The following is a 24,024-nucleotide window of genomic DNA, read 5'->3' as shown; positions in this document are numbered from 1 at the left end:
ATATTGGTGATGCTGTGGCTCTTCAGTGCCCATCTGGGTGTCTGGACAGAAGCACCCCCACCCTGGATTCATTTAACAGGATACCTTGATTTCTTGGACTGAGGGGACTAAGGATCCAACTTAATACTTTATCCACCACACAAGTTAGTCCCTTCCCACTGACTCACTGCCAAACCAATTGCATCTTCAACCAATCCCTGCTTCTATTACACACACTGAGCAGCTAGCCCTCATTTCCCCCTGCAGAAAGTGCACCCCAGTGGGTCTGTATAGAGCCCCATTGTCAAATCTAATGCCAAGGTGACAAATCACCTGACCCTAGAGTGCCAACACTCCGCGCTGCACTGCCCTGTTCATTTTCTTCCAAGTCTGATTGACTTGTGCAGGCTCCAAAGCACCGCTCCCGTTCTGTCATTCCAACAGTTCTGACCATATAATTGTCATTACAGTTATGATCAGGGCATCTGGGGAACCCACCACTGCAATGCACAACGTCGGCCAAGGCAGCAGGCCACCCCATGCCATACCCCTTAGGCCAAATCATGTAGTATGGGCCCAGGCATTCAGCCCAAGATGTTGGCCCCATGGTGTCCAATGCACAATGCTGTGAACGCAGATCCACCCACCCACCCCAGGTGGCCTGGAGACTTCCTCTGACACTGGGACTTTGGGTTCTCATTCACTTTCTTGCCGACTCCTACATACTTGCAACTTTCTATGACTGGAAGCCGTAGTGCTACCTGGAGTGAGAAGGATACTATAAAACATGCCTGGTATTTTCATGTGTTTCTAGCAGTATCTGCGGTACTCTGAAGCCACTTAAGAGAAGGTTGCATAGACATTTCTTCTATTCATTTTAAGGCCATGATTCAGTAGTGTGCTTCTGTTCATTTGCAGGCCATATTTCATCCATGACCAGTTCCTCACCACTTAATTATGTGATACAGTTGTGTTTGCCACTTGATCTCAAACATCATCTACTTCATTATGAAATGTTTGTCATTGCAGTTCTTAGATGTGTTAAGATATGTATAGTATTCTCTTTGTTTTTCAAGGGTGCATTTTTGTCATATGAAAACTATCCTACGTGATAGCACCTGACATCTACCTAAAACAAGGAAAGCAGTTTGTCTTGCTATCTTGATTTCACCACTATAACATTTTGCATTGTCAGGAGAAAGATCTGGCTTGTCTAGACTTGCTGTATATAGTAATATTGTTGTGATGTTACAGTTTGCTGATGCTTGGGGAAAGAGATAATTTCCCTCAGAAGATTCCTGGTTGCTGTGTTTGGAATCACCCTACTGATCCTACCTTTCGGTTTGGGCTTTTTTCATATTATAGAACCTTAATTATTGCAATTATTGTTTTAAAGCAAGAATGGAAAACCTGTGGCCCTCCAGATGCTGCCAGACTACAGCTTCCATCATTCCTGGCCATGCTCTATGCTACTGATGGGAGTTGTAGTTCAGTAATATCCAGAGAGGTTAGCCATCCCTGTTTCAATTGTACATCAATTTTTATTTCAATGTGAGCTGGGTTTTTGTATTGCTTTGTCATTCTCTCTGGAATCCTTTGGAATTAAGGGCAATCTAAAGATCTAATAAATAATAATAGGTGTTATCATTATCTAAAGCAACATATATCTGTTAGAATCATAAAGGGCCCAAGCCTTTCCAGTTCTGCTAAGATCTTTCATGGTTACGATTACGTTTGTCTTTTCAGCATATGTTGGTGCCCTCTAGGTGGAAAATTCCTTTTGTATTCATATTGGATTTGAACTTGTTATTATGTATGCAATTGTTAATTTATTTTTAATTGTTTTGCAAAATCACTTTGAAATGCTTCATAGGAAATGCTTCATAAATGAAACAAATAATCACAATAATATAATAATACCATTATGGGGAACAAATATTGATCTGTCCTTATCCGTGCTTCTTCTGGACTGTTTTTAGCTGCTACCCATAAAATGAGTAGCAACATAACAGCAAAAACTGAGAACTGTATTCCCAGAGATAGCTTGTGCTCCCCCCCTCCACACACAAAGCACTAAAGGTGGCTAACAATAAAAACATAACATAGATAATATAATTACAAATTAGAGCACTCATTTGCATCATCATTTGGTAGCAATGCAAATGATTTACAGTACATAATAATAGAAATAATATTAGGGAATGCTTCAACTTGATTAATATTCCAAATCCAGAGTTTGGGAGTGAGGAGGAAGGGGGCAGAGGAACTTATTGAGCTAGAGTTGCTTCATAGAATCATGGAACTGTAGAGTTGGGAGGGACCCTGAGGGCCATGTGTCAGAGTTGCTTAAATCAGATTCAGTGGCCTTCAGCGTTTCATGGTTTCGGTTTCCCATTCCAGATTTAATAAACCATACTTTTTAAGCTGGGAAGAACTATTCTGGTTAATTTACCAACATTAAACCAGGGTTCCACATTTTGAGGAGAGAGGGGGAGATGTGAGCCCTGTGCATGTTCCTGGTTTCGTAAACCATGGTTTATGATGCCTGGAGCATTACATCTGAACCAATATCTTCTGCATTAGCATGGCCCAGACTTGCAAACAAAAATATCTTGGTACCACTGTAAGGGCTGCCTCTTGGAATCTGAATATATCATGTTGTATTCGGCTTTTCTTCAAATTTGTTCCATTATTTTAAATTTTAAAAAAGGTGAGGTTATCTAACCAATTTCATTGGCAGTTACGGCAAGCATTTTTCTTTTGCAAAAGCTGAGCTACTGTGTAGCTAACAAGCTAATTAACATAAGCAAGATAATTCTTTGCAAATTTATTAGAGTTTCTGAGCAGAACAGGAAGAAGTCAGAGGGAAATAAGAAATTCCAGTAATTATTGTTTTCTGCTTTGCATAATGTGATCTGAATGAAATCAAGTAATAAAACGTCTCATTTATCTTTAGACTTTCCTTTCACTGTGGTTTGGGGGTAGAAGGATTCTAGGTCAGGGGAAAATATAGTTGTTGCCTTGGTTTTCATATCTATTAGACATGGGAAAATTCTTTCTCCTTAGTGTTTATAGCTGGGGAGCGGTGGACAGTAGAAATGCACACGTTGAGGCTTTGGCTCATAATATATATCTATATATTTCTTTATCTGTGTTTTCTATCTACTTCAGTACTGATCTGTCACAAAATACACTCTGAAATAGTAATCTGGCCTCCCAAAAATAAGTGAATCAGCATTAGTCTGTAAGAATACACTACTTATTGTTTATTTTGTACATACACCACAGCTCTTTTCATACCTAATTTATGTGCCGACTCTATAGTTTGCTGAACAAATCAGATATCACTCCATTGGTTTGTCAGCATAATCTTTTTTTTAAAAAAACTAGTCTTGTTACTAGTAGTTCAGAAAACACAAGTCCAATATGGTAGGGGATGAACATCCCTGAATATAGTGGGTTTTGTTTCTGAGCATAACCATGCATAGGTTTGAGCCCCATGTTGCATTGCAGGGGGCTGGACTAGATGACCCTGGGGGTCCCTTCCAACTCTACAATTCAATGATCAATGATTGTGCTGCATGTTCTTAAGTTACAACATCATAATTTGTTGATCACTGTTTTTGGGTACTTGAAACAAAAATCAAGTACAAAAATAAAAGATTTCTACTTCATTCTTACAAAGCAAAGCCTCTAGGAGTGTATGATTCAACCATAGCCAACATATTATTTAAACATGACCATAATACATTTTTAAAAATCAAAATAAAACAGAGCAGCAGAAAAAGGATGGCTTAGATTTGAAGAAGAAAAACTACACAAATAGAAGCTCATGGAAGGGTTTTTTTCCTTTCCCTCTGAACACCCTCCCCTTTGTGCTGTGGAAAGGTTCCTGAACAGCATGAGAATGGCATGGGGAGCTGGTGTTGGAAGAAGGAATTACCCAAAACCAGACAGAGGCATTTTGCATGTGGGAAACTCTCATTTTACACAATTCAAGAATTCACTTTGTGATTCTTAGGATGCAAACAATTGCAAGTCAAGTTAAAACACACTGTAAAAGCCAGCAACAAAAAGATCTGCCCCCCCCCCAGAAGTCTTTACCTGATACCCAGAAGATGCTGCAAAACCTCCCTGTAGAGAGAGTGTCACAGGCAGGGCAGCTGTCACAGGTTACAACCTGCCTAACATCTAAAGAGGGACCCAAAGACTAACCTCCAAGGAGAATCTTAATTGCAGGGCATGCTAATGTGGGATGAAGTCATATCTCGTGTGTGTGTGTGTGTGTGTGTGTGTGTGTGTGTGTGTGTGTGTGTGTGTTTAAAACATAGATAACAGAACTCTTTTTACATATGCCATTCAAAATATATTTAAAAAACTCCCCTGTGAAGCACTCTTGCCTCTCATGCAGAGACTCCATTTTATTTATTTATGTATTTATCTTGTATATTTATGTATTTACATTCATATCCTGCCTTTCTTTCGTCATGAAACGCAAGGTGGAAATACATGTGGTTTCCAGGCAATCTCTCATCCAAGCACTGACCAGACAGAGGCAGTGACCTCACGTGCCTTCATTCAGACCATACCCTGAGATATATAAAGACCACTATAACTCTTGCCTCCCCAACATCTGCCCTAGGTCCTCAGCAGCTCTCCTCACACTCTAGATTGTATCATGAATGTTCACTTCAAGGAAACGCCATGACTGCCTCGTGGCTTCTATAGAACCACCCACACTTTCCTTGAGATGTGTTATTTGGTGTAATAAGCTGGTTTACTGATTTTTGTGATGAATTTTGAACTTTCGGGTTGGGTTTTTGTTGTCGATCTTATGCTGTTCACTGCCATAATATTTTTTTCTTAAAGCCAGCAATACATTTTTCCAGGGGAAGGGGAAATAAATAAGGCACTTTTCAGAGTAACAGTATTTCATGTAGGGGCTTAAGTAAAATGCAGTTCCTCGATTGCTTTATTGTGCATCTCAGGAGAGCCTCTCCTTGAAATGAATAGTTGAGCTGTGGCAGAGCATATGTGGAGTGGGCATGGGTGAGAAAAGAGCCATACTGACCTCTAATGAAGCCGGTCTATAGCCTGGTTCACAGGTCAAATTAAACTACAGTTTGAAACAAACAATGGTTTAATGTGAATAAGAAGCTTGCTAGTCCCCATGGTGCTCCTTCTGCACTGCTGCTGTTTCCGTATCATAAACAAACCAAACCAATGTTATCAAAACCTGGGCTGCTGGGTTGATTCTTCCCCAACAAACTACATGCGGTAACCAAGGGTTGTTCTTGACACACCACTCATGGTTTGTTTGGGGAAAGCAAACCATAAGCCTAGGTTGAGATGACACAACTCTGCCAGATGACACAGACCATGGGTCAGCAAACTTTTTCAGCAGGGGGCTGGTCCACTGTCCCTCAGACCTTGTTGGGAGCCGGGCTATATATATTGGGGGGGGGGGGGAATGAACAAATTCCTATGTCCCACAAATAACCCAGAGATGCATTTTAAATAAAAGCACACATTCTACTCATGTAAAAACACCAGGCAGGCCCCACAAATAACCCAGAGATGCATATTAAATAAAAGGACACATTCTACTCATGTAAAAACATGCTGATTCCCGGACAGTCCGCAGGCCAGATTTAGAAGGCGATTGGGCCAGATCCGGCCCCCGGGCCTTAGTTTTCCTACCCATGACACAGACTCTGCTTTGCTTCATGGCAGTAGCAGGAGGTGTGCCCTGGGAACAAGTACGCTGCTAATTCACATTAAAGCATAGTTGATTTAAACCTATGTTTAATTAATGGGATCTGTGAACTGGGCCTTTGTGGCCAAGCAGGATTATGCCTTCAGTCTTTAGTCATGTGTACCTTAAACACAATTGTTATCCTTCTCTCAATGCTGAGGAAACAGTTTTGAATTAACCGTAGAGAATGTACTGTACCTCTGTTCTCTTCCTTAATCTTCAGGCATTCAATGGCATTGTACCTCATTCTCCAACCACTCCAAGATCTTGTTTGTTCTGTTTCTCAAATCTTATACTACCACAAGACACAGGCTCTTCTTTTCCCCAATGATTATTGCCATAAAAATTGTTCTGACAGCGCTGCTTGTCTGCACTGCAAGCTGTTCTGTCTATGTATATAGCCTAAGGAAAGAACTCAAGTAGCTGCCATGAAAAAATTAGTTAACTTTGGTGAAATAGTGGCACCTGTTCATTTTACCGTTCTTACTTCTTACAGTGCCCAAGTTATGCCATGTCTGTTTGTATGGCCTTCAGTAACTGGAAAATTGTTTCCAGTTATGATCATGGACTTATTGTATTGCTTATTTTTTTATTTTGTATAACGATAAAGGGTAAACCAGTTGCAGCAAACTGTAACTTTACAAAAAGATACAATTGCAGCTGTAACAATTTGCTGAGTGTGGGAAAGCAATTTGCAGACTTCCATTCTCACAACTACTTTGTTGCACATGATTGAGACACTTTATTGCTATGTGAAATACCAACATGCCAATAACTGAGCAGGTCTGAAGGAATTAATTGTATTTATTGTAACACTTTCCCTTGCTGGATGGACCCTTTTAACAATATGTGAAAATTCCAATTATGTCGGCATTGTAATTTTGAAGGGTACGTTATTTTTGGTTTTATCACAGACCATATGTTTTGTTAATAACGCTCAATCTCAAGTATACCTTTTACAAAGAGGAAAAATCAATACTGTGAAAGAAAGATTGGACAATGCCTTCATCCACTGGTTCTGCTCTCTTGGCCGTTGGTAACTCTATAGCGACATTTTTAAAAAAATGAAAAACAGGTCAACTCCCTGTGTTGGTGTTATGCTCCAGTCCCATCACTGGTGCACAGCCCAATTCAAAAATTGTTATAAAAGGAGTTTTGTTAGAAACACCAGAGTTGTTCGGCACTGTGTAAGTAAATAATGATGGAAGTACATAACTGAGCAATTTCCTCTTTTGTTGCAGGTCCAGTCTTACAGAAGCTCTTGAAAAAATGTGGTGAATAAAAACTTGCTCTGTTTACAGGGGGGAAATTCTGGTAAGCAACTCTATATCTTACGCTTTTGCAGTTGTGCCCATTAAATTGTTTCAACTGTTCTGCTTTAATTTCTACTTAGATAGGAAACCTATAATTTTACAAAGTTGGTTACTGGTGTGGGCAGTATTTTCCTCCTTTTGTATTTTCCTTTATTTTAGTTTTGCATGAAGACTTTTGGGTTATAATGAGAAGTCTTGAAAGAAATCAAGCTGAGCCTTGAGGCAAGGAATGCACTAGACAGTTTAATTTCTGAAACAGCTTCCACTTATTGTGCTGTGGCTTTTATAAAGTACTTAAAAGCCTTGGAGCTAAAATCTAAAGGAGGGATATTATAAAGGTTTGCCTTAAAAAAGAAATTTCCTATGGCATCATGCAAACTAGTATTATGGTTCAGATAGAACTATTTTTAAAAGGTTGATATAAATGATTTTGTAACAGTGTGGAGACTGACATACCGCATCTGTTTCTTATCTCTTGTACCGTGTCTTTTTTTATAGAGGACTGATTTTGTATAATGTTACTCCTTGTTATATCAGACAATGACATATAAAACTCCCTAGAGATGATCCATGCAGATTTCTCATTGGAGGATAGGACTTCCCATATAATTCAACTTTTTGTCCATCAGTTTCCTAGTGTGCTGGCTGAAATTAGTAACTCTTGTTAGAGGCTTGGAAAGAGGTGGAAGATATTAGTGTCTAAACAATTGGGTTTTTTCCCCTCCCTCCCTCCCCCCTGGACAGAAGAGTAATAAATCTATATGTGTAGATGGTAGTTGCCAGTCATCAGAGTGTTCATTTGACTACTTGATAAAGGGGTGCCATATTTCAGGGAAATCGTCCGTATCAGTTGCCATCATTCAGGGCATGTACTCTCTTAGTTTTTCAGATAAAGTAATTGTCCATACGTTCTGCTTCCATTGTGTGATGTGTAGATAATTCAGTCCTTTCTAATTTTTTATTTATATTTTTTGCTATGAGCAATCATGCTGCTACCAGAAGAAAAGTGACAAGTTCCTTGTGCAATAATTTGAGTGACTTAATTATTTTTTTAATAAACCTAGGCATGGGTTGCATTGTACATTGTGATTTGTACTTTTGCTTATTTCTGTAAATAACCTTTCCCCAAATGGCTGCACAAATTCCCATGTCCATCACATATGGAAAGTCATGTCAATTACCTTGCATTATTTCCAGCATGCTGAAGAGGATGTTTTCTCTATATAGCTGAGTCTTATAAGTGTTAAATGCCATGTATCTATTAACTAAAAAATAGCCCAAGGGGGGGGGGAATCACAAGCACCACTTTGCTCTCTCTTCTACCCTTTTGCTGCCTGCTTACCAGGACTTTGGAGATCTTACATCCTCTGCCATCAGTTTTCACCCTACACAACCGTTCAGTAGGATTGCTCTGCAAAAGCAACATAGATTCATTTCCATATCACTAAGCATGGCATACTAGTGCCTTGACATAATTATGTGATTTATTTAAAGATATTTATGGCTTTTCTGTACGCTCATATGCACAACCTCAACAGTAAGGATGTGGCCTCAGTGACAAAACTACACATTGCTTGCTGACTAAAAGATCTCTACAGGTTTTTCTTTTAATCTCTTTGGCACATGAATTATGAAAACAGCATTGGAGCTTGGTGTGATTTAAAAAAAATGAATAACACATGATGAAATATTTTTACAGGGTTGCTTATTAATCAGGTTGCTGAGCTCAAATTAAGACAGAAGCCTGGGAAAGCATCCCAGCTGACCAGTAACAGGAACTGGAATAATGATGCTCATGTGCTAGGTTAAAAAAAAATTCCCAGGAGGACTTTCATCATAGCTATTTAAAAAGAAGCATCTGTTCTATGTATGCATAGCACTTGGACTTAGGATGTTTTCCTGCGTATTGTCTCATTTCTCAAGGATAATTTGGTTCTGATGGTAGTACTGAAGAAAGATAATTATGGGCAAGATAGTTGTGGTCATTGATAGGATTTGTTCATATAAATCATAAGGTAGAAAAGCTTATCTAGTATGATATTGGTGCAAAGTTTTATATTAATACTGTTTCAAAGGATGATTCTGCATTCTTTCTAATGCCTATTCAGTATTTAAAACACTGTGAATAGGAACAAAAATACTTATTCAATGTAGGATTTTATTTATAATAAACATTTGGTGTCTTAACCCTCCATCAGTATAGCATCCTTAGCCAATTACCAGTAGCCATTTTCAAAATGAAGGCCCCCAAAATGAAGCAGGGGAAAACCATAGCACAATAGTAAGACATGTGTTTTGCAAGGCAGAAGTCCCTAGGTTCAGTCTCTGGCATCTCCAGCTATAAACACTGGGTAGGTAGTAATGTGAATGCCTCTGCCTGAGGGTTGAATCAGATGCAACATTCAATGTGGGATTAAATTTAATATGTCCAGTTATTTTATTCTAAATAGCATTAATAGGGGAGGAGGGAAGACCAGGATTGGGGCCGTGGAACATGGGGAAGGAGGACAAGCCTTTCCCCCCTTACCATGAACCTTATGAAGAAGCACCCCCTTAAAGCTGTTGGTTAGCCCCAAAAAGGAAGCTGTCACTGGCATGTTGGCAGACGTCTGTGCTCTAGAATTCAGCTGCTTTCTGACAGTGATCTGGATCTCAGTGTGCCCAACTTTATGAGTGGTGGTCAACTAAATTTTACTCAGACCAGATCTATTTTAATTAATGCCCCTAAGTTATGTTCTAGGTACACAGTATGTTAACACACACATTCATGCTGAGACTTCGCTGTCAAGAGTGGCTCAGGATTATATATCCACCATGACATGTCCCAAATATATTTCATGCCACCCACATTATGGGGCAAACTCTGGACTTCTCATCTTTATCTACCCTTCTTTTAAAGCTCTCACTTTGTGAAAAGCTATGATTTTAAAGCCAAGTCTGCCTCAATAGCTGTGCCAGCACAGAATCACATCCTATATGGGGCTGGGCTCAAGTTCCCACCATCCCTGGCTGTTGCCCATGCTGCTGCTAGAAGTTGGAATTCAACATCTGAAGGACCCTTGCCATGTGGGGTGATATGGCACAGGGGAGCCCAGTGCTGCCACTGCTTTTGACACAGAGCAAACACCATGATCACCATGATGTTGCAGTGAAACTGTCATACATCTAGTGTGAACCCAGTTGAGAGCACATAACTTGATTTTTCCTTGATGTGCAATCTGTGGGCAGGTTGCAATATGAAGGAACAGGGTTGGTGAGTATTTCTGGAGAGCTTGGCAACCAGCCTGAATAACATCTTGCATATCTGACATCTTTGGAGGATTTTAATAGAATAGAATATCTTCTGCTTTGTACTTGTGGGGGGGCTGTGCTAAGGGTTAAAAAAAACAAAACCTGCCACAAAACCGAACAGATTTTGCTCACTGAAATCCAAATATAGTTTCCATTTAATAACCTTAGAAGTGGCTTGAACTGTAGATTGACCCCAGAAATTATGGTTTCTTTCTTGTCCTTTCTTTAATAACACTTCTCTTTAATATGCTCAGAAGTGGCTTGAATTCTAGAAAGACCCCAGAAATTGTGGCTTCTTTCTTTGCCATTTTTAAAATAACGTTTTCTCTTTAACGTGCTGACAGAGCATCCATTTCTAAGTATTAGGTTTGTCTGTATCTGCATTGTTAAGGTTTTGCGTTGAGGGGTGGGAGAGAAGCCTTTTTTTCCAGAAGTGAGATTATGTTTGTTGTTTATGCATTTTGTACACTTTACCACTACTAACAAGAGCTTTAGCAGTGGCTAAGGGGAGGGGGGGAAGGAGATGCTTTTAAATTATTTGCCATCTCAACCCATTACGATGGTTTATTTATTTAAATCTCAATAAATCAGTAGTAAAATCCCCAAGTGTACTATCTATTATTAATCAGTGCGATTTTGAAACTTGCATCACTCTTATTTTAGCTGTACTCCCTTTTTTCTACCCTTGTTTTGATTAGTATTTCCAATACTAGTGTGATATGACTTAGGGGCTGCTGCACCATATATTTCAATATATCTACCTACCACCTTACAGTGGTACCTCTGGTTACGTACTTAATTCGTTCCGGAGGTCCGTTCTTAACCTGAAACTGTTCTTAACCTGAAGCGCCACTTTAGCTAATGGGGCCTCCCGCTGCTGCCACGCCGCTGCTGGAGCACGATTTCTGTTCTTATCCTGAAGCAAAGTTCTTAACCCAAGGTAATATTTCTGGGTTAGTGGAGTCTGTAACCTGAAGTGTATGTAACCTGAAGCATATGTAACCCGAGGTACCACTGTAGAGGCAAATCTGGAGAGGCACAGTATTGGGGCTGGATTGCTTTCTACTCAAGTGGAGTGGAAGGGCGAATGAAACGCAGGGGAAGGTGCACCTAAGCCTGAAACTTTATCCCTTCTTCGTTTCAGGAAATAACTAACAGTGCAATTCAAACCCACGATCTGCCAGGATAAGGGAGCTGGGATTCAGTGGATCCTAGTTCTTCCTGGCTTAGCTGGGGCTACACCAGTAGAAGTCCTTCACCCTGGCTAAGCTGGTGATGTGCCAGAATAAGGCCCTCAGGTCAGCTCAGCTGGTGGAATTTAAGTTGGTAGAATTTATACTGACCAAAGGCCCCAAAAAGGGACATGGTCAGTGCAGGGTGGGGTAAGGAAAGACATACCTATTCTAGACCCCTTTCAGCTAGGACACGTGATCTAGTAACCCAGCAGAATTCAGCTGGCAAATGGTAGTGTCAGTCAAACTTCTCCTGAATGAAGTTTGGGATGGGGTAGCACAACTCATGTAATTTACACACTTTCTATAGTTAGGATTGCACTGTTAGAGCCATTTTGTTGTATAGAACTTGAGAAGCATATTGTACTTTCCAAATGTACAAAGCAGTTCACATTATCTTAGGAACAGCCCACTAAAGTAGATTGGTGTTGTTATTCTCATATTGCAGGGGCAAAGGAGGAAAAAAAACCTTCCCCAATTTCCATGCAGATGGGGCCTCCTGCAGCAGCTATTTAGGAGCAGCAGAACTGTACACGCTACTCTGGGAGTAGACCCCATTGAACTCAGTGGTACATACTACTGAACAGCATTGCACTGTTAAAAACATTTCTGCAATTAGTAAATGAGCGAATAACATCACCTTTCTTTTGGTCCTGAGCTTGTTGCTAAAGCAAGGTTTAAACCAGCAAATTTCTCAAACTTATTCATCTATCTCAAAGTTGGCTAATCTTTCTTCCTCCAGATGTTGTTGGACTCCATCAGCCCCAGTCAGCATAGCTATTGGTCAGGGATGAGGAAAGTTGGAATTAAACATCATCTGAAGGGCTACCCCTCCTCTTGGTTTATATGTTAGCTCTCCAGTTATAATCCTGTTTATCATGTGGAATATAAACTGACTTAGATTTGAAGACAACTACGCATGAGGAAATACAGAAAATCTTATATGCAGAATAAATAAATAGATCCATTTACTATGACTCTTCAAATGCTCAACGTATATTTTCTTTGTAGTATTCAGGGTATATTTGAATTCAGTCCAAATGCTTAAGTGTAGTTTGTACATTTTTTTTTATTTGCATTCATACATGTACCTGGTAGTCTGGGAAGATCTAACTAAAGAGATTTATCGTGTGTGTGTGTGTGTGTGTGTGTGTGTGTCTGTGTCTGTGTGTTCACAAACCTTCAGTTTATTTCCAAACTATAGGAGGTTCAACTCATATTTCATTAATCCATTGGTTTAGTGAAGGCAAAATAGCTCTCCCAGTCTAAAACTTGAATTTGTGCAATCACCTGTTGTTCTAAAAGTATTTTTGAATTATTTCAGGTTTACAGCAAAGTATGCAGATGAACTTTTACAGAGCTGGCACTGTTTTCTTCTGTGCACAAGAATGTGAAATACCTTCAGAAAAAAGGTATTTTTCACATAAGTGTCAATGTTTGCTCTGCTTCCATAGGAAATTTATTTAATTGTCAGCTGTATGTAAATAGCAGTAATGATCCCTTGTCAGCTGATGTGACAGCTGCAGACATGGCTCCTCTGTTCAAGACAACTGTACTATAGAGGATCTGCATTTAAATATCAACACAGGCTGCCTGTACGCAGACACATGTGCCACTCTGTTTTCTCATCAGTACTTTGATTGCTTTAAACCCCATGGGTAATTAGCATGATTGTTACTCAGAATATGCAGATAATCAATTAAATTAAATGCCACTGGCATTGGGAAAAGGTCATACCAGGTTTTCCTAGTCTTTTCACAACCCAAACGGCTTTGAGAAAATAGTGTGTGTTTGTGTGATTCATTCTGTTTTTTCATATTTTGTCTTGATTTGGATTCTGTTCTAGTTCCTTGATAATATTTTGTTTTAAAAATGAAAGTTTCTTTCCCCAAAAGTAATTGCACATTCATTCAAACTCTGATTAAAACTATTTGGTTTAACTGTTAACAAAATTGATGAGCTTGATGCAGTGATTCCAGCTCTTCAAAATCTGATAGCCATTTACACTCAGTTTCAGATACATGCTGCCCTGTCCTACACAAGTTGACTTAATAATGTTTACTTCCAGCCACAAAAGCTGAACCAATATCGTTGTTGTTGTCTGCCTCTCTCAAGATAAAATTGAGTACACCTTTTAAAAATGAAAGTTTTATTGCTTACCAAAACGTTTCCAAATATTTTGAGAACTCTATTCTTTTGATGAGAAAAGGCTGTGCTGAATGTTCTCCAATAAGAACTTTCCCCCTGAAATGAGGTGTGTGGTACTTAGGGGTTTAAATTAGGTGTGATTTTGGGGTTCTGATCCCCACCTTGAAAGAGCTTATCATTGGGGGGCTATTTTAAAGTATATTATAAATTTTATTATCGATTATATGTCATTATTGGCTATTAGGATACAATTCACTTTGCAAATCAGCATTTTAGGTTTGCTGGTATTGCTACATTAGGTTTGTTGCTTATGCCTTATGTACATGTATGCACTATCTCATGAATGTGGAACATAAAGGAAAATTGCTTTAATATAAACTAGTAGCTACTGAGATTATATGTGGGGTGCTATGAATAAGCATTATGAAGTATTTAATTCAAGAGGTAAGGTCATTGTGCATGTCATCACTGAGTGTGTGATTAAGCTGTAATTAATGTGCTAATTACATAGATTGGTTCTTATTCTAAAGGTTATAGAGGAAACCTAAATTCATGAATATGAATCCTTGAATAATCTGGAAATTGTAGAATGCACAACAGATGGGGCAATGAGTACTTAATGCCTGTTGGTAATGAAGAGGGATAGGGGGTTATAACTATACAGTGGTACGTCAGGTTAAGAAATTAATTCGTTCTGGAGGTCTGTTCTTAACCTGAAACTGTTCTTAACCTGAGGTACCACTTTAGCTAATGGGGCCTCCCGCTGCCACCGTGCCGCTGCAGCGCGATTTCTGTTCTCATCCTGAAGCAAAGTTCTTAACCCGAGGTACTATTTCTGGGTTTGCGGCGTCTGTAACCCGAGGTACCACTGTATCATGGAACACAGCAGGAAATTGTACCTCACAAACAAGTGTACTAGGGCTAAGGGATTAATTGTTAAGAAGAATGAATGCCTAGAGTTACTGGAGGATACGGGCACTTCCTAGTTGAAATGTGATTAAATTGCATAAACATTGTTCTTTAGATGCACTCATACCTTGCTTATCTCTTACTACCATATTTCTCTCTGCTCAGCACCTATAATTGATCCTACCTGTTTAGGGAGGTTTTTAATGTTTGATGTTTTATTGTGCTTTTAATTCTGTTAGGAGCCACCCATAGTGGCTGGGAAAACCCAGCCAGATGGGTGGGGTATAAATAAATTATATTACTACTACCTGCCCTTCCACTGTGGTACTCAGCTTCTTAACTACCTTTCTCCAGTTTGCCCACTCCTTCTTTCTGAGACAGGCTTTGAGTTGAGACCTGGTGGTTTCACGCTCCCCATCTCCTTTTCCTTCTGAACCCCTGGGCACATGTCTCTGCTGCTCCATTTGTACCTACCACACATGTCATCTTCACCACCGTTAAACTACCTGTGCTAGGAGAGATCAGTTTTTAATGAGAGCTATGTTCAAATGGCACAAAGAAAATGGAATACAATTGTTGTTGGACACAACTTGACTCTTACACCAAACATTGGGTACTCAGGGCTCCCACACCCCAAAGCTGTATGAGTGAATGTTCAATGGAATGAACTTGGCAGTAACTGCCACCACACCCCTGATTCTGTCTAACCCAATTCACTGAGAGGAACCTTTGACTTTGGGGGAAAGAGAACCTTGCATACATTGTGTACACACAGAGAAAGAGAAAGTTTACACTTACTCTCACTCTGACCTTTTTAGTCCTGTTGGAAAATCCTGTGCACCAATATATGCCTTTCCTATTCCCATTTTCATAAATAATTGTTAAAGTTAAATGTATGTGAAAATAATATGGCTGGCATTTTATTATGACATGCATATATATATATATATGCAGGCATAATTATAGGGTTCTTGCCTAGAGAAGTATTTGAAGAAAGATAATTTTAAATTAAGGCTTAATTACCAAGATACATACCTATTAACTTCACATGATTTATTTTTTTCTAACTTGCTTGGACGACTAGTTGCATTTAATCTGAAACTGTGCTGTTCTCCTCAGACTCATTTCTTCTCCTCGCTACTTTTATCAGTCATCGCATTTCATGCTTTGAAGTCGGGAAATTCTCAAATTTAATTTTATAAAAAAACTTACAATGAGCTCTGAGAAATCCTGCTGTGCCTGAGGTACAGCATGACTATATGTGCTCCTCTGCTAACTGCCAGTGTAAGGCATTAGTAAGATGGAAGTGCCAGTATTTAGTGTAAAATTTGTGACTGAGACCTGCTCTACTTTGGGAAAACAGGAGGAGACAAACGGAGCAGATAACTCTTGGCCTTGAAATTTGATTAATTGGACTCTGCCTCTGTGCCTGGTAATCTGAACCTGCTAAATTAGAAAGTCACTTTCGTTTTAAATAGCAAGTTCTTCTTATACCAAATGAATGGCATACTTTTACATAGCAGTTGCGTGTTCAGTAAGCATTGCATGTTCATCACAAGGTCTGGAAATTATATAGTACCCAGGAATTCCAAATTTAATTATCTCCAAATCCCATTTCTTGAGTAGTTTTCCAAATCATGGCTTAGCATGAATGTGTGGGTGTGTAGACTCCAGGAGAGGAGGTTCAGCTCATCTTCTCCTCCTTGTTCATTCTACTCCTATGAACAATAAGAAGCTGGATCAGGGCAAAGGCCCATCTAGTCCAGCACCCATTTCTCACAGTTACCAACCACAGTGGCAGCTTAGTGCTCATGCATTAACGTATGGCTTGGCATGTTGTCTGAAACCACTCTCTCCAGACTAATCATGAGCTGTATCAAAGGCTTGCGCTTTGGTTTTCCAGCGGAGAGCTAAAACCATTACCACATTCTCCTCTGGAAGCCTGCAGGCTCATGTGGTCATACTAAGCAAAGGTTTAACTTGCTGTGGCATGCGAATCAGGCCATTGTCACTAAAAAAATCAATTTTTGTAGCAATGTGTGGGAGAAGAGCAAGATCCACTGCAGCGCCTCAGTGGGATGGGTGCTTTTGCATGTATAAGGTTCATCTTCTGTTCTGGCCATTTCTGGTAGCAAGACTAAAAATGATCTCTGCCTGAGGCCATGGGACAAACCTGCCACTGAAGATTTACAATAGCAGGTGATGTGCGCCATTTGTCTGACTTTGTGAAATACAGTTATTATGTGTTTTACCCCTGAATCTTGCAGTTCATTGGGCTGTGACCCTCTCCCAACCTTACCTTGCTTCCTACAGAGATGCGATACTAGGGCTGAAGTGAAACCACGTGGGTTCACAACAAGGACAGATGAAATGCCATTCAATTCCCAAGTGTGTGGAATTGTTTCAAGAGCACTGCATTTAAATAGGTTCTGTGCATTCTGTTGATGCATGTAAATGCATGTAAAAATATCTACAGGTGAAACGATCGTTAACTTTCTTGGTTGCATAATTACTGCACTTTTTTCTTACTTCCCCCTGTGTCTCTTTGGCAACCGTTCCTTACCTTGAGGAAAGAAAGAAAGAAAGAAAGAAAGAAAGAAAGAAAGAAAGAAAGAAACCTCAGAGGTTTTAAAATCAGTTTGAGCGGGAAGGCAAAATGAACTTTGGCAAAGTTGTTAACCTACATAGGAATGGTGTGTGGTGTGTTTCCTTCCGCTTTCTCACGCTTAAATGTAACATAGGCATTACTTTGTGGCACCCAATGTAAGGCTAATTTGCCTCATTTGAATCTAAAAAGGAGCCCACATCCTTCCTGTGCCCTTCAGAGAATTCTAAAAGGCTCTACAGAGAAAACAGATGTACGAGTATGTATCACTTACAATTAGGGACGACATGATTAGGTTCTATGCTGAAGAAACTAAAGGACAAAGCTGCCCATGCAGAAAATAGGCTACTGAGATGATGAGGGGTGCTGAACACTCTTCTGTTTACTTTTTCTTGCCGCGGTGATTAAAAGCATTTAAAACAGAATAGCTACAAACAAAGCCAGAGTATTGATTGTTATGCTTCAAGAAAACTATTCTAAAGATGAGAAAATGTTTACAGAAATATTAACAGGAGTGGACAAAATTAACTTCCAGCTCTTCCTTCCTTCCTTCCTTCCTCTCTCTCTCTCTTTCTCTCCTACTCTCCCTCTCTGCTTTTTTTGGGAGAGGGGGGTTAGTGTGGGAATATAAGTTTGTGTGTGTGTGTGTGTGTGTGTGTGTGTGTGTCTGTCTGTCTGTCTGTCTGTCTGTCTGTCTATCTATCTATCTATCTATCTATCTTAGACTCTTTGTAGGGAAACTGCTGTCCAGCTCTGTAAAATGTAACAGCTTAACTAAAGTCAATTTTGAATGTGCACAGTAAGGTGAAGAATAAAGACTGCGTTTTGGGGAGAAGATGATACCATATCTTGCGGAAGAAGCTCTGTGGATTGGGAGTCAGGGGCACCATGTTACAGTTGTTTCATTCTTTCCTGTAGGACTGCTACCAGAAAATAGCATTCACGAACATCTGCCTGGTCCCTAGCACTTGTGCTATTGGATCCCACCGGGTTCCATTCTGCCCCCCATGATATTTAACATCTGTATGATGACACTGAGAGGTGTTATCAGTATGCTGATGCTACTTGGCTGTGTCTCTCAGTTCCATCGGAATTAGGAGATGCTGTGCAGAAACATCACAGGCAACGCTGGGATGGCAAGCCATGGTTGTTTTTGGATCAGAATAGTCTAACTTCAGAAATCTATGCCTGGCTAACCTTGTGACTATGCTACTGCAATGCACTGTACATGGGACTGCCCTTGAAACTGGTCTGGATGCTGCTGCAAGAGCAGAATGTGGCTGTTCAGCGGTTGGACTGTAACACTAATTGTGAAAGGATTGCACTAGTTACCTGTGAGGCACTGGGTTCTATTCAAGGAGTTAGTATTTGAAGGATTGGATAGTTTGAAGCACAGATGACTGCAGAATCACTTTCTCCAATACTGCCAGCTCATACGCTAAAAGCAGTGGTTTTGGCCCTGCTCATGGCCCTATCTGTGGGCATAGCCTGTTTCACAATGGCAAGAGATACAGTGTTCACTTAGATGTCACCCCCAGTGTGGAACCCTCTCTAGGTAGAGCTGCATTTGCCCCCCCCCCCCCCGGCTAACAATTGCACTGATAAGAAAAATACCCAATTGCTTAGAAGTCTTGGAATGTAGTGAATATAGCTGATTATCTGTTATTTCTTGACTCTTGTCCTGTGCATTCTGAAATGTGTTTGTGTGTGTACAGTTGTGTGAAGTTTTTAAGGTTTTAATTTGTTTATAGTATTAGATGATAAGAGTCTTATGCCCTACTGACTGAGCTATATACTTTGACACAAGTTTGTTAATATATTCAGAAATGTTTATCTGAGTGTTTATTATTGCTTTATTTTTAATTTTATGTAATTGTTGCATGACATATGCTCTAATGTAGACAAAGATATATCTCAATGCAACCATGTTAAACAGTTTAAAGATGGAAATGAATAAAAACTATGTTACAATTAAGATTATTTGACATACAAACAATGTATTATTTGGGAAACTATCTTAAGCACGGTGGTGACAAATCTGATTAAGATCTGGCTAAGACTCTACCTTCTAAATCTAAACTTAATGAATTAATCTACTGAGCAATCCTATTAATGCTTTAATTACTGTTAAGAAGGCAGATTGAATTTAGCAGATTGAATACATGCAGACCGTGTGTGTGTGTACATATTCTGAGAAGCAGCCTCCCCCAAATCCAAACTGCCCTTAATACAAACTGTCCTGGAAATTTTGGACGGAAGGCAAGTTAGCTGAGCAAAGGAGAATTCAGTTTCAGAAGCTTAATTTTGTTTTTGTATAAGCTAAAGTACACATTTCTGACAGTTTCTTCTGTCTTGTGCTGGGTCATCCACACTTCTGTTTGTTCTATGATTTCTTCTTTTTCTCCCTTGATTTCTAGTCACGGGTCTGACAGGTTTTAGTTTTTTCCTGCTGCTTTCCCCAGGAATACCTGCTCTTTACTGCTGAATCAGAACAAACGTCAGTCTGCAGAAAACCTGATTGGCATTTGTTTTCCCAGGAAAAGTGGCAAGACGAAAGAACTTTTCAGACCTGTGACTGGAAATCAAGGGACAAACAGAAGTCTGGATGAGCTCTTAGTGAGTACCTTGAATCACATCAACAATTCATAATTTTTCATAATGGGCAAAGATGGAAAGCTGTTTGACCTGGTTCATGGGCACCTTGAGAGTTCGTAAATATGAGTAAAAAGTCTAGTTGCTGCTTAGGTAGCACTTTGTACTCAGTTGCTGATAACAACCAATGTGGTCATTAGCTCCCACATACCATCTATTAATAAGAAGCAGTTATAAGGAAAAAGTGAGTAAAGTTTTTGCAACATGCCATGGAAAAAACTGAGACCAGAACCACTGATTTCTGCTAAGTGTTTGCACTTACAGTTCTGAAGGAGCTGAACAGCAGAAACATACTGCATTGCTTAGTCATTTGAATTTTGTTTAGGCATGACATGAGAGTTATAAAAAAAACCCACAACAAGTGTAAAGAAATGTTAGAAGTTGTGTTGGGAAGCACACAGCTGCCATTTGTAATTTGCTTTTCTTTACAACTTTTAGTAATCCATTGTTTTATACATTTTTAACTGAATATGTAATTCAAATTACTAAGGGAAGATCCACACCAAACATTTAAAGCACATCCAGTGTACATTTAAAACACGTTAGTTTCCTGAAAGAATCCTGGGACTTGTAGTTTCCCTGTCATGGAGCTACAATTCCCAGTATCCTTTACAAAGTATAGTTACTGTGATTCTTTGAAGCCATGCAAAGCAATGAGATATGTATTGATAGGTCACTATTAAAATTGAACGTGTTTAATGCCTTAAGATGTTAAAGTAGACATGAATACGAATTAGTTTTACTAGGTGGACAACCTAGCTCTTGTTGCAGTGGTAAAATGCAGATAATAATAATAATAATAATAATAATAATAATAATAATAATAATAATTTATTATTTATACCCCGCCCATCTGGCTGGGTTTCCCCAGCCACTCTGGGCGGCTTCCAACTGAATATTAAAAACAATACATTTAATCCATATAAACACTAACGAAAAGGGGATATCATTTGTGCCTTGATTACAGAAATGTGTAATGGAGGGTTTGGACTAGATGACCCTTGGTGTCCCTTCCAACTCTGATTCTGTGATTGATTGATTGATTTTTTGTTGTAGAATACATTTTGGTAGGTTCTGCTCCTGGAATGCAGAAAGATATGCAAAATTGAGCAAAATAATCAGCTGATGGGTGTGTGAATGGATTACTCAGGATGGCACCAGGGCTGGCTTCTCTTGCATTACTCTGGCACCGTAGGAGTTGCAGCAGTGCCATTCCTTCCCATGCAGTCAGGCGACATGGGAATCTCATGACCATGCAGCAGGAGTTCACTCAGAGACTCACCCCCAAGCATAGGAAAAATACTCTTCTCACATGGGCTGTGCACACACCATACATTTAAGCCAGATACACCCCCAAGAATCCTGGGAACAGTAGTTTGTTAAGGGTGTTCAGACATGCAGCTCTGTGAGGGATAAACTACAGGTCCCAGGATTCAGGGGGTGCTTTAAATGTATGGTGCATATCCCTGGCAGTGTAGGAAGGATCAGTGCTGCTGCCACTACTGCACCACAGGCATAATGCAAGGCTATTTTTGGATTCATTTAGTTATTAGTATGCTTTTGAGCATCTATAGTACAGCTGTTATTCTTACTATGTATGGGAGCCACTTGGGGGACCCTTTTAAGGGCAAAAAGTATCAATTTATAAAACGATTTGTAAATCCAAAATATCTGTGCCCATGCTGGCTCCTTGCATAAAAATCCAAGTAAATTAAGAAATTGGAAGAGTAATATATATTGGATAATGGGGGGGGGGGGGAGATTCCAAATTACATTTTCTTGGAGGTTCAGTCAATCCATATAGAAAATTCTATTAGCAAATAAACCTTTAGACAGCTGACATTATACCTCATTTAACCCTAGAAGCTGAAATATGTGGTTCAGCTTCTAGATAAAGTACATTTCCACTTACTCAGGTTTTTTTCCCCTTTCTTTTAATAGAGCTCATAGTTGCTGCTCCTTGCACTGTGCTTCCTGGGATTTTTTCCAGGAATCAAAATGAGCTAAAGACAGCAGCTGCCATGGGCCAAACAACTCCCCTCTTTCCAGCTCAGCCACTACCCACCCATACACTCATTGATGGGACTAAAGCCCCTGGCCGTGGTCCCACGTAAAGGAGGACAAAAGCCTGCACTGTGTCCTTGGAGCTCACTAAATGCACATGCTGACAGACGGATTGCCAGAGAGGGTGACTCCTATAACAAAAGGCCCTTCCTTCGAGAGTTCTTCAAGCTTGCAATTTCTATCCCACCTGATAAAATCAGACATGCACTTAAGTCCAACTCTGCCAAAGCTTTAACTTTGCATTCTTCACAGGTTATATAGCACAACCAATGATGTTTAAGACTAGTAAAGCAATGGCCCCTGCAACGTGCTCTACACGGGGCTTCCTTTGAAAAGCACTCACAAACTTCATCTGGCTCAAAAAGCTGCAGCCAGAGTGCTGACTGGGGCTGGTTACTGGGAGCAGACAACTCCCTTATTAGAAAAAGCTCCACTAGTTACCTGTCTGTTTCTGGGCACAATTCAAAGTGCTGGTTATGACCTATAAAGCACTTACATGGCTTAGGCCCAAGCTATCTGAAAGACCGTATTTCCTCATACGAACCTGCCTGGGTTTTGAGATCTTCAGAGGAGGCCTTCTCTTGGTCTCCCTACCCTCACAGGTCCACTTAGTGGGGACACAGGAAAGGGCTTTATTGGTGGCTGCTCTCAGACTCTGCAACTTCCTCCTTGGAGAAGCTAGACTGGCTCCCTCATTGTCCTTCCGCCAGCAGGTGAAGACTGTCTTCTTTCAGCAGGCTTTGGGGAACTGACTGCTTTTTATGAAAGGGCTGGTGCAGTGCTGTTTTCATTGTAATTATTTGTATGTTTTAAACAGATTTTATATGTCTATATAGTTTTAATTCTATTAATGTTTGATTGTTTTTAATGATTTTTTCCCCTGTGTTTTTAGCAATTCTTCTTTTTTTGTAAGCCACCTTAAATTCCATCAGGGAAAAAAGGTGGTGAAAGAATGAATGAATGAATGAATGATTTATTTCCACAATATTATCTTTAGTAAAAACAGGTTTTGTGCTCCTGTTTTATGTGGACTGAAATCTCTCCAAGTTTCTAGATGTCATTTAGGAAAACATTCCCTATTCCCTGTCCAGTTTTTTTCACTACTGGCAATAGACTTGTCCATCTGCTGTCACCAGCATGTAAATGCTTCTGCTTATTTAACAATTTTTACATATTTAACATGGAACTATTCCAATGGTATTTCCTTCCCAATGTTTCTATGATAAAAAGTCCAGTTTCTTTGGAATTCCAGCATGCTGAGAAATTACCCCCCCCCAAAAAAAAACACCAAAGACGCTTATCTTTTTTCTTTTTCTTGCTTCTTTTTGCAATGTAGCCTCAACAATTGCAGAGAACAAAAACCAACAAAGCTTGTACTTTAAAATGTATTCAGAAGGATACATTTGTGCATATTATATCATAATACATAAAGATAATGTTAATCTTTTCCTTAATTTTTTTGCATTCTAGACGAAGATTCAGATCAAAGAGGTTTAAACAGTTCCTCTTTTCCTAAACTTACTTGCTCCCTAGAGTTTAAAATGGAGCCAGTTCATTGTTACAAGTCATTTTCGTCTTTAAGCTCATAACAGTGAATTGAGTTTCAGGAGAATTATCTGCAGGGTGAAGTACATTTTACTACATATTCATACACATCCAAATAGGCCACTGGAGCTTCAAATATTTCGTTTTTATGATGCTGCCTGAAGGAAACATAGCTGGGTAAAGTCCTTAGAAGCTATGTCCTATAAAATGTTGAAAAAATGCTTTTGTTATCATCCTTAGTAGCAATTGGAGTACCAAGTAACTAACATATGAAAAGATTACTCTTTTAGACCTCTCAGGTGTATATATTTTGCTGCAGGTGTTGAAACAGGCATCTACTTCTGAGGGAAAGAACTTTGATATGGCACTTATCAGCTCTGGTTTTTGTAGGTACTTAAGTTTAAAACAGTTTTAAAAAACAAAACCTTCAGTTCAATTAATCGTGGGCATCTTTCTAATCTGACTGATGAGTTAGTTGACCAAATGGTGAAAGCATGATCTAAACACATGTATTCTAAGTTATACACCCCA

At 39.5% G+C, this 24,024-nt stretch overlaps 1 protein-coding gene across 13 annotated transcripts in view; it reads left to right on the top strand.

Annotated features, from left to right (window-relative positions):
* FYN (FYN proto-oncogene, Src family tyrosine kinase) overlaps positions 1-24,024 on the top strand; it is a 109,945-nt gene that overhangs the window by 45,637 nt on the left and 40,284 nt on the right. For 6 of the 13 annotated variants that reach the window (XM_081186712.1, XM_081186714.1, XM_081186713.1 and 3 more), the window contains exon 2: positions 6,976-7,048. The exons of 1 other annotated variant lie outside the window; for it this stretch is intronic. The gene's annotated coding sequence lies outside the window, so the exon portion shown is untranslated. Of the gene's footprint in view, positions 1-6,975; positions 7,049-12,894; positions 12,983-19,694; positions 19,849-24,024 lie in introns of all 13 variants that reach the window. 6 more of the 13 variants (XM_081186715.1, XM_081186718.1, XM_081186722.1 and 3 more) reach the window with 3 other exon arrangements.

Source organism: Podarcis bocagei (assembly GCF_964188305.1).
Source record: "Podarcis bocagei genome assembly, chromosome: 3".
In the NCBI taxonomy this organism is placed as follows: Eukaryota; Metazoa; Chordata; class Lepidosauria; order Squamata; family Lacertidae; genus Podarcis; species Podarcis bocagei.
This window is presented reverse-complemented; position numbering and strand designations above follow the sequence as displayed.